General features: G+C 35.4%; 1 protein-coding gene and 1 long non-coding RNA gene across 11 annotated transcripts in view; one reads left to right on the top strand and one right to left on the bottom strand.

The window, feature by feature from the left end:
* The window catches only part of LOC106878895 (receptor-type tyrosine-protein phosphatase kappa), a 594,862-nt gene that overhangs the window by 162,926 nt on the left and 414,303 nt on the right, over nucleotides 1-17,633 (top strand). The window lies entirely within an intron of this gene.
* The window catches only part of LOC106878896 (uncharacterized), a 59,448-nt gene continuing 45,840 nt past the window's right edge, over nucleotides 4,026-17,633 (bottom strand). For both annotated transcript variants that reach the window (XR_001410564.3, XR_001410566.3), the window contains exons 2-3: nucleotides 6,676-6,871; nucleotides 4,026-6,477 (exon numbers count right to left, since the gene is read on the bottom strand). This is a non-coding gene — a long non-coding RNA (uncharacterized LOC106878896). The remainder of the gene's footprint in view (nucleotides 6,478-6,675; nucleotides 6,872-17,633) is intronic.

Below are 17,633 nucleotides of genomic sequence, written 5' to 3'. Positions count from 1 at the left end.
ATATGTGTACCCACGGAGCTATGACTGGTTTTTATTCTCCAGCTGTAGGTATTTTATTTCATTTATATAACTAATAATAACATACGATGTGTAAAAGAATGACACAAAATACAAAACTGCAGCCTTTTATCTTCACACCTTAATGGCTTCTAATAATTATAATCAATGAGAAAATATCGATATTTAATGTATCGATTTTAACATTTATGTATCACAAAACTGTGAAGATGATGAGATAATCCTCACACAACAATATATCTCATAATTGCAAATACTCTATCAGAGGCGTTTTATTTAGTTTATCGCAGTTTTTGAATAATAGTGCATTGTTGATTCTATATATCCAACGCTCCAGTCATTGGATCACAGCATTTCCGAGAGGAACAAAGGGCTTCTCTAATAATGTATTGCAGAATAATGATCAACAATGAACTGCGTTCGAAAAATACAAATGTTTCGGTTTTATCTCTGATGCATACAGTCTTCGCTGATACCAGCCACATACTCACATGCACTCAAACGTACTGAGTCTGATGAAGGCTTAGCGGGTCAAAACTTCGATGTCACTGTCAACACTGTTCTTAAATAATAATAAATACCTACTTCACAAAAAGTATTGAGGAATCCTTCAGTTTAATGTAAAATTACATATAGTTTGCTGTTCCGTTATAGGTAGGAGCAATGAAAATAGTATTCCATCTAATGAGAAATAATCATCATTTAATATAAACAGAATTTTAGAAAGAGCTACTAATAGTTTCATGCTGCAGAGAGAGAATAATTTGGCAGATTTACGTAACGTGCCATGTGTTTCCAAGCAATCTCTCAGGCTCATTGCTTGCTGTTACACCTATTTGAAAAAGACCAGGACGTTGGTCTATGAGAAGAAATGAGAAGAAGATAAACGCGAAGAAGGTTGATGCCAAGAGCAGAGTGAGAAAAAAATAGCAATATGAAGTCTTAGATCGGCATCCCCTTTGTCTGTAGAAATAATAATTTATTTAGCTATCGTAGAATAATATAACGGAGACCGGTCCATAGTCTGTGATGGTCAATTAAAAACCGTGATTGAGAAAGATTCACGTAGAACCACTCGAGAACTGACAAAAGAACTTCAAGTTAGCCAGAAAACTGTCTGCAATAATTTGCATGCGATCGGAAAGTGAAAAAAAAAAAGAAAAAAAAAATGCTCGACAAATGGGTACCACACGATTTGAAAGAAAATCAGAAAATGTCGCTTCTTCTCTTTAACCAGACTGATCCATTTCTCGACTGTATTATAACTTGAGATGAAAAGTGGTTTCTGTACAATAATAAAAAAAAAATGTTCTTCGCAGTGGTTGGATCAAAATGAAGCACCGAAAACCTTCCCTAAACCCGAGCTTTTCAAAAAGAAGGTTACAGTGACTGATTGGTGGTGTACTGCTGGAATTATCCACTATAACTTAAAACCCGGAAAAATCATTACTGCAGAAACATATTGGCAGGAAATTGCCAAGATTGACAAAAAAAAAAAAAAAAAAATGCTACTTGTCTCTCTTAGACTGGTCAACAGAAGAGAGCCAACCATTCTTCAAGTGAATGCTCGACTACACGTTTCCCTAATGACGCTCCAGAAGTTGAGGGAACTTGGCTACGAAGTTCTTCCCCACTCAGCTTATTTCCCAGACCTTTCTCCTACCAACTACCACTTTTTCAAGCATCTTGATGGATTCCTGTGGGAGAAGGAGTTTAAAAACCAAACCGATGCTGAAAGTGCGTTCAAAGAGTTCATCGGCTCCAGAACTCAGAATAAACGGACTTGTAACTCGTTGGCAAAAATGTATTGATTGTAATGGTACTTACTTTGATGAATAAAATTTCCACATTGTTGAAATATATTGTGATGAATTTCATGTTTCAATACATGCATACGTACATATATTTATTTCCGTTTAATTTCCAACTACTTTTCTACCTAAGGTGTTTGAAGAACACACTTGCCAAAAGAGCTGCACCGCAGTTGGAAGTCAGCAATTCCGATGGGAATATGCCCACACCTTTCAGCGCCCCTAAATCCCTTGAGAATGTCCTGCCCACAAAATTATAAAACTTTTCTCTTGACAAAGTAGAAAAATCAATATTAAATCACTTCCTGACTAACAGAAATATCGTTTGGAACTGCAGCTGTTTATGGAGAAGTGGAATATTTGGCAAACTTATTTAAACAGCAAGCATCATATACAATAGATGAAGTAGGATTTGAAATCCCAATTGTTGTTGCCAGCCACGTTAGATTGCACGTGCCAGCTACCATTCGATTGCTCTCGAGAAAATTGTCTTTCCTCTGTTGTTCCGCAACTGTAAGCTGGAAACAATTTGAAAATCAATAGAAAGATTGAAATATTTTCTCGGATAATAATTGAAATTTGATATTTGTTCAAGAAAGCAAATCAGCGAGGAAGTAGAGCAGAAGTATACGATAAAAATATCAAAGAAAAAGCACATATTTCCCAATACTTTGTCTAATTGCATACATGTAAATAGTGGTGGTGGTTTTCGTATTCAAAAAGAACATCGCTCCACAGCCACACATATCTTAGACATGGCTATCAGAATATCAATTTTAGTTTATAAAAAAAAAACCGACGAGAAATAAGCTTCACGAATCTATTTATTCCCCCACTTTTTTTTTTTTAAATGAAGTAAATGTACGTGAAATGTCTTTCTTTTCGAATTAGTTTAAGAAATCTGGTAATTCATTAATTGAGAATGAAATAATTATATTCGTATCAAACCTAACATTATTAATTTGTGTGTGTGTGTATATGTACGCGTGTGTGTGAGTGCGTGTATGTGTGTTGTAACGCTTATAACCTCCACAGGTGATGTGATTTCAGCATAGAAATGAACTTGAATTGTACCATTTCACTGGCAGCTAAACGTTATCACCTGGACATCAGTAAGAATGTGTTCCAGCTCCTCTAACCCCCAGTTCCTTTCCGTATATATAGGCGCGTTTCTTTTAGTCTCTGTCCACCAAATTCACTCACAAGTCTTTGATCGACGCGGAGCTTGTGTAGCTTTTACAGTGAAAAACAGCTTAGCAAAGACACTCACCATTCTCCCAAAAGTCATAACTGATTGATTGACTCAGGTCTCTCCATTGAGGATAAATGGATGAAATTCCGGGACCACTGTTGATGCATCTTCACTCAAATCTTAGGTAAAATAGAACGAAAACACCAATGATGAGAATAATGATGATGCAAGAACCAATTGCACCAACAACTTTTGGCAAATAATACACGAGGTAATGAATCAGTACATGGGGGTTGTTTTCGTCTGCAACAGAAAAAAACAATGCATTATGGTATCGTGGTATATACACCACCAAGCAAAGATAAGCGACTTTAAAGGTCCCTATAAAAGCAATCAATGCTTTATATGGGTAACCCCGAAAACGAGGATTGCCTATCTGCTTAGCTTTGATGCTGTGTCCTTATTGACAGAGAAATCCCTGATACTGAAGTGATGGGCAGAACACTGACTCCCTTAAATCGTCCCTCTCACAAAACCCGGTTACCTCAGGTACTCGTGAACTATCAATAGGGTAACCCACTTACATTCAGTGAAATTCAGTTGGCTATGAGACGACTAGCCTACGGTAAAACCTCGAAATCTGATGCAATTCTTGCTGAGATATGGTGGCCGGAAAATACAGGAAAAACCCATTCGCCCTATTTACTACAATGAGGGAGTACGAATTAATTCCACAGGAATTCAAAGATGTCGGCATTGTACATCTCCATAAAAGAAAAGGAAACATTCAACAGTGTGACAGCTGTAGGGGAATATCCCTCATGCCATTCGCAGGAATAATCCTGGTACACATAGTGTTCAACCTGCTCATACAACGTCTTAAATCTCGGTTGCTTCCTGACTGTCTGTGTAGTTTTCGAAAATCTCACGGAACTTGAAAATGATCTTTGCTGCAAGACAGCTACAAGAAAATGTCAGGAACAAAATGGAGACCGGAAACAAAATCGATCTGACCAAAGCTTTTAATACTGTAAACTGACAAATACTCTAGAAAATAAGGAAGATGGTTGTTTCTCAGACATGTTCATTAACATGACGCATCAATTTCACGATGGCATGTAACCTCATATCTTGAATGATGGAGAATTCTCAGCACCTTTCAATGTTACCAATGGTGTGAGGTAAGGTTGTTTTGTAGCACCCATGCTCTTCAGCTTGATGCTTAGTACAATTCTTCCCACTCGTTTTTTTATCCAATAACCTATTTGTCACTCTCACACGGATGATACTAGTTGTCTTCTCTTATTGGCCCTAAATAGGAGTTAGCACTATGTAATCTAGATCCCCACCACACACTAAAACTGATTTAATGAACAAATACTTAGAAAACCTCAGCCAATTGTGTCTCCCTCAAAAGAAAAATTGCATCCATTTCCATGTAAAGAAAACATTACCTCACTCTAGTCCCTAGTGCGATTAGCACTCAACTAGAGCCCTTACAATCGCTTCACATGTTAGGTTTCTATCTCTAAGGATCTTAACATTGGTAAGACCGTATCTCAAAGGGCACCATTTCCTTCAGAGCAAACAGCAAAGAAACCCCACAATTCCTCAATACTCTACAATACTCGGTCCACAGTAGGGTATTTAGTTCTACATCTATGACAGTCCTACCTTTGCTGCTGCATACGCATATAATGTAGACTAACTCCAGAGAATGGCTATTCGACTGATTGGTCACCGATGGTCTGTTTCCTAGCTCTACTGTAATATTCTCTTTCCCTTGGATCTGGTTATTTTCATCCTATCAACACTCAAGCTCTCCCGTCTCACTCATCATTTCCTTCTCCAATCCTCCATGTTGAATCCAATCACCCAATGCCCTACATTAACCACTACACCAATTCCTTCCTCTCCTAGAGCGTCAGTCGTCCAGAACTCTCTCCCTGTTCATGTCTTTCCTGAAGGTGTCGACCTACAACAGTTGAAGTAAAATATCAGTTTCAAATTTTGGCACAAGGCCAGCAATTTCAGGGAAACGGGTAAATCGATTACATTCACCCCAGTGCATCGTCCCCTCGTCTAGATCAACAGGTAAACAAAGAAAACTTTTCCTCTTCAGCGTTCGCCATATTGCCAGCTGTAGTAACAGCATTGGCAGGAAAAAGAAACGAAATTTATTTGTAAACTTCGTAACTCGTCATGTAAATCGGTCGTGAAAACATGTGACTAATTGTTACACTGAAAGAAAGGTGCTCAGAACGAGAATTAGAGAAATAAATTGGAAAGGCACTAGAGCATTTCATGTAGTTCAAAACCTTACTTCACTTCACTTTCATGCAGAGATGATTTATGATATACCTATTAAATACATATGATGCCTGTGTTAAATTTGTTGTGAAATCTGGACATAGGCTATATTTATTTCTAAAAGAGATATATCAAAGTTGATAGTTATAATACATGTATGGGCGGAGGTGACGTACATAGTGGTATATCATCAACAATTTCTGCCAATTAGTCTCGACACTGTTATTGCATTATTATTCTCTTTCTCATTAGAAGTCTGTAAATAGGATAATGGAACAATTTTAATGAGGAAATGCTGATATTAAATAACTAGCAGCTCAATGAGTATCAAGTCTTTGAATTGTCAATTTCTATGATAGTCGGAATATTGGTTAAGAATCGACTTCTTTTACACTAGTTACACTAAAACCTCGACACCATTTTAATTAAAAACTGTGACTACAAACTACCTAAAACCTCTGACTCCATTTTAAACATTTGATTTCTAATATAATCCTTTAAAGCCATTTGCGGATTTTATTCTCTGTCCACGTGTGTATTTTGTATTTTATTTTCATTTCCAATTAAGTTCTGAAACAGTATTACCTGACATAATTACTTACCTTAGCCATTCTCAATATCCCTGTTGTGTAACGCAAAACAGTCTCTATTTGTAATTCAAAGCCGACTAGTCGAACCCCATCCCAGCGTAACATTGTGCGTCGATTGTGAAAATAGAATAAAAACACCGAGTCATGCTGCTGTACTGTATTTAAAAAAAAAGACACTAAAGTAAGGAGACGGATATTGTTGAGGGAAACATCAACAAACCAAACAGCGTAGGATAGTAGGCTTTGAAATGTGATACGATAATAGAGCGAATACCACAGAAATTGAGAAAATAGAGAAACATTAAGACCTAACCAAATGTGGAACACAAATGTGACGCTTCTGTGGTAATTAGTGCACTTTGCACAACACCCAAACTGCAATCCACGTCGGAGGAGGCAGTGTCAGACGTGGCAGTGGATGAGGGAATATCTCGATACAGTAACTGACGTTCTTACATGCCCGACTTTTAGAATGGTACTATTATTTCAGTGTTCAGTGGGTTCTCACCAACTACTTGCGACAACGATCTTCATAGCATTCTATTCCTTTCTGCAACTGTAAAAAAAAAAAAAAATTAAATAAGAAAAAATTTAAATTTTTTTACTCATGACTAATATTTGAGAGGGTCTCGCAACTTCTTTCATATCTCATACAGTTTTTCTATAGCACTGGAAGTTTAGAAACAAATCTTAGAAATTATAATTTTTAGTAATATAACTTCCCATTTGAAACAGCAAAAATTAAATATCTTACCTTCTAGAATTTCTTTTGCTATACTCGCATGTGTTCGTCTGAGTCTTCGACAGGCATGCCAAAATATGCCCTGCAGGCCTCATACATTTTATATGTTGCTGCTATAGAGTTTTCTTTTATTCTTTGTGTTTGATAAATTGACCACAGACGTAGCAAAATGCGCCTCTTAGATGCTTGCAGCGTGTTGAAATCATCTCTGCAAATGCAAGTAGACCTAATCACGTAGGCAATAAGAACAAAACCGCATTACGGAGCTTTAATACGGATGATACTCTCTATATTACAGGAAAGCCTTTATAGGTATGACTATCTATATAACAGGTAAGTTCCAGGAAATTCTAGACTCTTCTTGAAAATTCAAAACAATTCTATATCCGATTATTGAACCCCCAACAAAATCCATTCAGAATATTCTGAAGAATACGTGATTTTCAAAACATTAATACTGAGATTACAAAAGGAAGTTTAAATTACCTGAAGTACTCATTGAATTTTGTTTTCATTTTCGACGATAATAGTAACAAATGGACATTTTTGCTAGGAATTAAACATTAAGAAGTCTTCGTTTCTGAGAATAACTGCCATTTCTTATAAATTTTTAGCGGATGAAATAAGAAAATAACACTTACTGCTCCGGATCAAATAAAAACTATTTTGTTACCAAAAAAAAAAAAAAAAAACACGGAAAAGAAAGAAAGTTTTAAGCAAATAATGTCTGCAAAATCATGCAAGGTTAGACGCTTCGAAAAAAAGAAAACATTAACCTTTCTTTCATAAGAATAAGGTGCTAGCATAAAGATTCCAAAGTATTTCCCAAAGACATTAAGAAGAAATCCACAAAACTGGAATAGGCAAAGCATCACTGGAAATTAAAACAAAAGCCGTTCACCAAAACAAAAAAAAAAAAGCTCGCGCAACAATTATGGCTTATCGTACATATGTATATGTGTTCGAGGGTCAGCGTCTGATCAAGATACTCTTATGCAATGTCACCAAATGATATTCATGTTTCAATATAGTCCTCTTTGCGGTTCACCCACTTCTTCCATCCGTTTTGCAGTGCTTAGATCCCATTGGTGTAGAAGCTTTCATCCATTTGGTAAAAAAAGTTACCAATAGCAGATATGACGCCAGCGTCACTTCGATACTGGTTCCCAGCCATATGTTTTATCATGTTCGGAAACAGATGATAGTCAGATAGGGGCCGGATCAGGAGGATAGGGAGGATGATCAATCAGTTCAAAGCCACAGTCACACACAGTAATCATTGAAACCAAAAGACTTGTGTGCTGCAGCATTGTCCAAATGAAACAAAACCCCTTTTGTCTGTTTTTCTGGGCGCCTGGATTCGATAGTCTTTTGTAACTGTCTCAGCAAGTTGGCATAGTACTCTCCATTGAATCTAATCAATAAACACAATACCTTTCGAATCCCCCAAAAGTGAAGCCGTCACCTTCCATACAGAAGAAAGGACCTTGACCTTCTATGGAGCAGGTGAGGAGGGGTGTCTCCACTGCAGGGATTGTCTTTTTATCTCTGGCTCAAAGTGATGACCCCACCACTCAACCTGGATTAGGAAGCGCTCAAGGAAACCAACTGGACCTACCTAAAAAAATATCAGATTTTCCTGTGATGTGATAAGCCTGGTGCGCTTTTGATCAGATGTCAGGAAACGTCGCACCCACCAAGAAGAAATCTTCGTCATTCCAAGTTTCATTGTGCAGAATATTCTCAACTCATCCAATCTTGGGTGATCTTAAGGACTCTCTCATCCCCTCCTAAATTCAGCTACCGTCTTTGGAACTGTTAATAAAGCAGGAGTGTCATCCTTTAATGTAGCAACAATTTCAACATGAATGTCCATGGGGGCCAAACCCTTTGTCTGCAGGTACTTGATGCAAAATTTTGTCCATTTTCAAGAGAAGTCGCTGCTTGTTACTTTTGAAGTCTTCTTTGAACAGTCAGATGTCAGTTTACGCGGAAAAAACAATACAGTTATTAGTAATAGTTGAAATTAATTTATACAAAATGTCACAGCTCAAGCGTCACTCCTTCATAGTTAGCCTATGAACTTTTCAGCTAATCCTCGCATGTATCTACGGCTATACATCAACACACATCCGCGCATCCAAACATACATACCAGCATATAAGGATGAATACAATAAAAACACTGCCACAATAGATTTCTTACATATATTATTGACAACCGGTTTTCTTTCCTGCAATCCAGAACAAATTAAAAACTATTTCTAAATTTGTTTCAGCTTTCATTTTAATAATGTATTCTGTTAGATTAGTAAAATTATTGAAAATTCACTGTAGCGAATAATCACGCAATGCACGAATAATCACGTTGTTGTCAACCATAACACACACACACACACACACACACACACACACACACACACACACACACACACACACACACCCACCCACCCACACACCCACACACCCACACACACACACACACACACACACACACACACACACACACACACACACACACACACACACACACACACACACCTTCCCTTTTTATAAAATATGAGCAAATTACTATTTAGCTCATTCGAATAAATAGCAATAAAGTGTGTATCTCATGTCTTTTGATTTTTCAGACCCACCCACCCTTTGTTTTGAATGTTGTTAACTACAAGTATTCCAATAACTGTTAATTTGAATTTAAATTCCTTATTTAAATAATTTAAACGTCAAATTATTTGTAACGAACTCGCAAACTAATTGCCAATGAAGGCAAATTGTTGGAATTCAGCTTCACTCAGCGCTTTATTGAATATATTTCAACCGGGACGATAGTTTCTAGAAATGATCAAGAATCTTCTTTAGTGAAAAGAAATAAAAAAAACAAACAAACAACTTTTGTATTTTCCATTTGTATTTTTCTATTGCTAGCAGCTGGATAGAATATTTTCGTCAGATATTTAACAACAGAGGAGAAAATATTATTTGCAAGAAATAATTTTTTCAATATAATGTTAATTCGAGCATTACTTGCCAAAATCTTCTTTCTCTTGAAGGAATCAATAAACAGTTGCGATATTCACCAGTATCCTTCCACTAGTAAAGATTGATAATTTACATAGGATCCATTATTTCTTTTATAGTTAGAAATTCAATTTACTTCAAACTCTCTTTGAAAATGTATATAAACGTAGGTTTCGAGAGTTAAAGAATATTGTATGGCTTGCACTAAAGGTAAGAAACGTTTCATGAAAATGTCGCCTTCAAGCCTAATGTAGATCTTATATTTCCGACCGAATTGAAACAGATTAGAAATGTACTTCTGATGGAATTCCATTCTTATTTCGTTTCTAAATGCTTCACCACTTTATGCCATTTCAATATCTCTAACAGGCAGCTTTTGTCAGTATACTATGAATGTATCGCATGTGCTAATTGGGTGTGAGATAAAATATATCCCAACAGAAGCTGATTATACATTTTTAATCGAAGTACGTTGCCTAATAAACTGAAATACCAAATAAATTAAGAATCACTCTAGACAGTGCTTCAGAACACGACACCGAGTTTTAGGTTAATAAGGCTCTGTTTCGAAAATAGAATTAGACAAAATATAAGAATAGAAAAGAAATGAACATTCTTACTAGATTTCCTTTTCTAAAATTCTGTTTGAATCAACTGGGTTGAACAGAAGTTCTATTCTATACATCACGATATAAACAAACCATCTTGAATTGCTATCGTCCTTTATAATTTCAATATCAATAATTGATATATTCCAGTTCACCTCAATCATTTACTTGGTTCTTACAGAGTGAAAATTCATTTCATTTACACAGTAGTATAGCTGAATGGTTAAGAAGTGCTGGGTTTCGATTTCAATGTCTGGCTTCTTCGCCAGATTTCATTTTCTACAGGTTCAGATCGACCCTTCGCTTCTGAGTGAAATTGGGTTAATGGAAATTGTATTTAAAGCCGCTGGGTGGGTTATACTTGTAACATAAGACATACGCCCTTTGCATACCCTGTTATCCGCTGATTCAGCCTGAGAATTATATTAATTGTAGACATATCAATGGAATACTCAGCCACATGCACGTTAATTTAGGGAAGATATTTCAGTTGTTCGACTATACATTTTTAATCGAATATAAATCGCCAAACGATGAAAATTCATTACCGTACCACGCACGCACACACACACACACACACACACACACACACGCACGCACACACACACACACGCACGTACGCACGCACACACACACACACACACACACACACACACACACACACACACACATGTAAACAAGCACACTCCACATACAAACACACACACACGGATGTAAGCAAGCTCGGAGGCACATACATTCTCGCACACACAAATGCAAGCATGCTCGGAGGCACAAACGTGCATTCACGCAAATTCGTTCACATAAATATAATTGAGCATTGTGACACTTTCAATGTTCAATATGTAAAAATTTATTGAAAAAAATTAATGTTTTTGCCTAAATATATTTCTCTCTCGTGAGTCGCTATAGCCGTGGGCTAAGAATGAGGAAAACATGTTTTGCTTCTTTAAATTGTCTTTATATCCCAAAGCTAATGTTTCATTATTTCTAGATTAAGCAATCCACATTTTAATGCTATTTTCCCTGTATCATTTATTTGGCTCTCTATATACTCGAATCCCAACCCCACCCATTCTTTCTGAAATAATTCTGTGTGGTAGGAAGATTGTAATTTTGTGCTATTCAAACTGGTATCATAAGTTTCTACAGAAACTATTAGCAAGAAGATTAGAGCTTTAATTGGATTGCGAGTTAAAAAACCATTGCCTTCTTTCAGAGAATAGAATGTTAATCTTATTAACTACGAAAAAGAAAGTTAGAAGAAACATGTTGTTATTTTTCTCAGTTAAAGCGTGGGTAGTAGAAGAAAGGATGCTAGTCAGATGTTATATTCTTGACGTTTTCAGCAACATTAATAAAGTGTAAATGGTTCTTACTCGAAATTCTGATAGGATTATATCTTTGATTCGACAAAAGCTTACACATGCGAACACATGCACACGTGTACAAAAATTCATAAGACTAGTAATAGTAATTCATAAAAGTATCTATGTATCTATGTGTGAGTGTGCCTGTCTGTGCTTGGCCTCACAGCTTTATAACTAGCACTAGTTTGTTTACACCCTTGGAAGTACTAAAGTTAAAAATATATACTGGGATCGATTCGATCCACTAAATCTGTCAAGGTGGTGTAGCATGGCTGTAGCCACATGACTGAATCAGAAAAAACGTTATATATATGTATGTGCGTGTGTGTGTTTATCTATATATATATATATATATATATATATATATATATATATATATATATATATATACATATATATATATATATATATATATATATATATATATATATATATATATATATATATATATATTATATATATGTGTGTATGTATGTGTGTATGTATGTGTGTATGTATGTGTGTATGTATGTATGTATGTTTATTCATTGCTACTTTTATAACTTTTTATCCTCATAACTAATTCAAAGCTTAGATAGATACATAAATACATACAAAGATGCATGCTTATAAACTTATTGAACTTATCTTATAACCTAACTTTACATCTGCAAACATTTTCTCTTAATAATAACATCAATGATTAATATCTTACTCAAAATTTTAAACATGTCTTACAAATTTTACTGATTCCTCTACATATTTCAACGATTCTCTGGATAGGAACAGGTGTGAAGAGAAGATTAACAGAATACAGCAAAGAACCATTCATATTGGTTAACCAAAGAACAGAAGAAGCAAAATGGAACATAAATATTAGTTGGTTTAATCCTACGTGTAATCTGGCGGTTACCACTGCCATCGTTGAAATCTCCTTTAATCTTATTAAGAAGAATTTCTCCACCACAGTTTAAATATGACCAAATTTGAAATAAAAACACAACTAAGACCAGCACTTGGATTTACTTAGATTGATGTTTTAATAGTTTTAATTATTCTAATTACAACTTACCTTTTGTCTTAGCTTCTTCGTTTTCAAGACAATATTACGTTTCTTTTCGTTCATAACGTTCTGTTAAACGACATCTTCAAACATTCTTCATTCAACCTGTAGCATCATTACGAATATATCGATGAGAAGAACCACTGTTCAATTGGGATCAATAAATTATTGTTGGTTTACAAGTTAGTCTTGGTTTGAATAGTTTTAGTGAAATTATAAAACTTTAAAGATTAAACAAAAAGAACGAAAGAAATCCGTTATCACTTGTTATCTCCTTGCGTAATAACTGATAGCGTTTTCAGAGTTCCCCAGTGCAAGTAATTAAATTTGGTTTATATTCCCCTCATTACAAGTCTATTTAACAGACATAAATAACAGAACGTAGACACACATATACACGGATGAAGCCACTCTCTCCTTACACAACGCTGGGTTATACCGTTTTTATTTAATTTTCTCTTATTAGAGAAACAATTTAGAATAAATTTGATTAAATAGAAAACAAACAAACAAATTACCTCTTAAAATACAAGTTTAGATGATATCTTATTTATTATTTGTTGGGAATAAAGTGGTTAAGTTCGACAATGAAAGCCGTTTATGACTTAGTTTTGTAGAATGCTGTCATTAAGTGTTTTCTTAAACTTTTCGTCAATAATATTTCAAATGTTTCTTTCGTATATCTCAGCTATCACTTCGACTTCCTTAACTTATCTGTTATCTATATCTATTCTTTAATCCAAACTCGTCGAGCAACTGTTAATTAAATAGGATATTTAAATGATAAAAATCCGATTTAATTATTCCAGCACTGGTCGATGTAAATTTTTATTGAATAAAAAAATGTTCCTAAAGAGGAAAATAAACGCAAAAAAAAAATACAGAAATTGCTTAACTGCATAGTGCCAAAGATCCCAGCAATGCCATCGTGCTTCCGGACCAGTTACTGCAACAGTTTGGGTTTCAGGGGCCCACAGCTTTTTAATACTCTCCCAAAGAGCCTGAGGAACCTGCACAAAGTAGATGTAGAGGTTTTAAAATCAAAACTGGACCTCTTCCTGTCGAGAGTCCCAGATGAACCTACCTCACGGTAAGAGGTGCAAATGAGGGTAGCTACATCAAACTCCATTCTTCACCAAGTGCCACATTATTGGTTTCCCCAAAATAAATGGGAGCAAAGAAATGAAGCTTTATGATGAAAATTTGAACTATGTCAGGTTTTCTGTAGGTGGGCTCTTCAACGCTGTTGTTAACAATTTTGAGATTCGGTTATATATATAAAACACACACGCACAAACACAGACACGTCATTTAATGATTTATAAACTGAAATAAACTCCACTCTATCTCACGTATTGTAGCAAGTTACATTCAGGGGACTTAATTTCAAGGTTATACATTCTGTTCCTATAATTCGCAATTTTGATAAAAGACGAGCAATTTAGAGAATAATAATAATAATAAAGGATTAGTCGATACACCCCCCCCCATCAGTTGACTATCAATTCCTTTATTAATCCCCGCAAAGATAGCAGACAAGAAGGGTGAAAGGCTTTTCAATAATAAGAGATGATTGTATGAAAATTAGGTCGTTAAGGCAGTAGGGTGTCAAATATTTATGGTCTTCTTGATCTAGTATTAAATAGAATTGTTATCAGTTATTGTACAGGTCTTGTCCTTGCACTGTCTTCAGGCAAAATACTAACACTCCCTCACCATATGTACATGTATGAGTAGTCAGATAGTGATCTCAGTGAATAAATTCTCCAATTAGATGAATCAAGTAATACTTTGTGAGGTGAGTATGTGTCTGTTTATTATATGCACACATACTCACCACACACACAATTTCCCATCCCATCATTTAAGGATTTTTTTTCAATTAAACGGTTGATATCTTTAAACGTTATCCACAACTTGATGTTACATGAATATTACGTATATTTACATCACCAGCTAGATATTTTTAAGGCTACCAATACTATAAGCCTCTAAAAAGTACGTACGACACTTAGAACTTCACCTGAAAGCATGTCACCATTAAAACCCCAAACCGTCATAAACATCTACGCTTTATTTGATGTAACTCTATATCCATAATTTCCACACTTATTACAAACACCTATAATTTTGTAAACATATAGACTAAGCTGAGCTGTCAACGGCTAAAACTGATGACAAATGTCTTAAGATGGGTCTATACTAATATATACATATGTCACTTTCCAAATGTATAGCCATGATTTGCATTTATGCATTAAAAGCAACACTACTTTGCTAAGTCACTTGCATGAAACTCACAAGTTATAATCAGTAATATAATATTCTGAGTTTTATATAAGAAAAAATCTTCCTTTGTATTGATGTGAGATGAAGCGCGTGTGTATACAACTTACATAAACAACCTTGTATGTGTACATAAGCTGTACATAGAGAGCTGTGAAGGATACTTTGATTGTTCGTCCTTGTGTGTCCATGTGCGTCTATGAATTGTTGTGCATCTAACTTATTATGTCCCAACTTTATATTAAACATTTGGTATCTGAAGAAGAGTTTGTGAAAGAGTTCGATGAGTTCAGTCGTTATCAGGTGAAAATGGTTTGCTTATCGTCTGAGTGAAGAGAAAAATGGTAGTGAGTCCGATAATAGGTAAGAATATTGGAAAGAAATGAAGTGAAGAAGCGATGTGGATTTGATGATGAGAGAGGGATTTGAGAGAGAGGTAGTATGAGAGAGAGGTAGTATGAGTGAGATGTGAGAAATAAAGAAATAGCAGCTTAGAAATGTAAAGGAGAGGTAGAAAAAAAGCAAAATTCGAAGAAAGCAATACGAGAAATAGAGCTAGGATGGTGCTAAAGAAATTTTGAAATGTATAGTAGTTAAATATTTGGAGAGTAGTAATAAATACACATTCATAATTGCCCTCGTTTACAGGCCAACACACGAGTATGTGCAGATATGTTGACGACATTTCATCGATTCCACTAATCGATTTGAGTTCTCCAAGCAACCTTGACTCGACCACGGAATTTTCACTATATCTGCAAAACTCGTACTCCTCAACTACAGCCGAACATGTGCTTATAATGCCTCCGGAAAATCCTGGTTGCACTTATTTTTCTTTTCATTCTAGTTTTCTGTAAATGAGTAGATTTGATATGAATAAAATCAATATTTTGTTTTTAAGATTTTATAAAAATATAATAATGTGGATCTTGGCCAGTGAGATCGTCAGTCGGTTTCAATTCGTATTTGAAGCTAATGCACTTTCCTTAAGTCATTAATAAAAAAATAGACGAACGCTATATTATTTCTCTGACATCCTCCATAACAACAATAAAGTATGTGTCTGATCGAATGAAATCAATGTCCTGGTGGGAAGCATCGGCACATAAATAATACATCCACTGCGCTCCTATAATTACCACTTGCCGTATTATACAGCATCCCTTCTGGTAATTAAATTTTCTCTTCATGAAAGTTTGAAAAAATAAGATATTCAGCAAATTTTTATAATTAAATTTTATTACCTTATATGGTCATTAATTTTATTTCTGTCTTATTCGTGTGATTGTGAATTATTTAGTTTTTATTTCTAGTTATTTCTCTTGTTTTTATTGCCGTAATACTTTAATAAATAACCTTCAAGAAAAAGACATTTATAATTTTCAATGTTAATATTCTCACATGCAAATTTAAGGAAATTCTAATTCAGGAAACTAGGTCTAAATAGCTCTTAGCATCATTTCATGAGTACAACATTACATTCTCTTCGATTAGTTAATTGATACTTTGTCCAATGGTTGATTAGAATCTGGAATCCAATCTGCTGAAATCAGATCAATTTCATTTTGGGAAAATTAAAAACAAAAATAAAAAATTATAAAATAAAGGAATGCTGATTTTCCATTACCCTAACGACGATGACGACCACCACGACGACCACCACCACCAAAAATATCTCCACCACTAATAATAATAATAATAATTTCAAATTTTGGTACAAGGGCAGCGTTTTCGGGGCAGCGGATAAGTCGATTGCATCGACACCAGAGTTTAACTGGTATTTATTTTAGTAAAGACGGACGAAATGCCAGCGCGTAGCCTTAATAATAATAATAATAATAATAATAATAATAATAATAATAATAATAATAATAATAATCCCCTCTACTGCAGGCACAAGGCCTGAAATTTGGGGGAAGGAAATTAAGTCGATTACATCGAACCCAGTGCGTAACTGGTACTTATTTAATCGACCTCGAAAGAATGAAAAGCAAAGTCGTCCTCGGCGGATTTTGAACTCAGAACGTAGCCTTAATAATAATGATAATAGTAATAATAATGCTCTCGAAGGACATTTCCGTGTTAGACCATAAAGAGAAAGAGAGCTTAAAAGCGAGCAAAAATACTGGACACTGAACAGGAAGTATGATATTGAAAGACATGGCCTGAAAGTGGTAATGGAAGAACTGAAACAGCGCCTCGTTGCAAAGATATGACCAAAGAATGAAGGGATGCCAGCAGAATAGGTTATTCAGAGTAGACCAGAAGAGATTCTATGAAGAATATCTGGAAAAAATGGAGTCCTGCCACATGAACAGAAGGGTTGCAAGCGTAAGTGAAGAGGTACCAAGGTAGACAAAACTGTAGTTAGAGACTGCAAGAGGAGGAAAACTAACTTAGCTATGTTATGGCTCGATTATCGTAAGGCTTACGATATGATCCCACATTCTTGGATTATGGAATGTATGAACCTGTTTGGTATGGAATCGAATGTTAAACGATTGCTTGGAAAAAGTATGGCAAAGTGGAGGACGGAACAGACAGCATATGCAAGAAGTTTAAGGACAATAGAAATCAGGAGAGGCATCTTCCAAGGGGACTGCCTGTCCCCACTGATCCTTGTACTGTGCATGATACTACTAAC

This window comes from Octopus bimaculoides, chromosome 8 (assembly GCF_046866305.1).
Source record: "Octopus bimaculoides isolate indiv1 chromosome 8, ASM4686630v1, whole genome shotgun sequence".
Lineage (NCBI taxonomy): Eukaryota > Metazoa > Mollusca > Cephalopoda > Octopoda > Octopodidae > Octopus > Octopus bimaculoides.
This window is presented reverse-complemented; position numbering and strand designations above follow the sequence as displayed.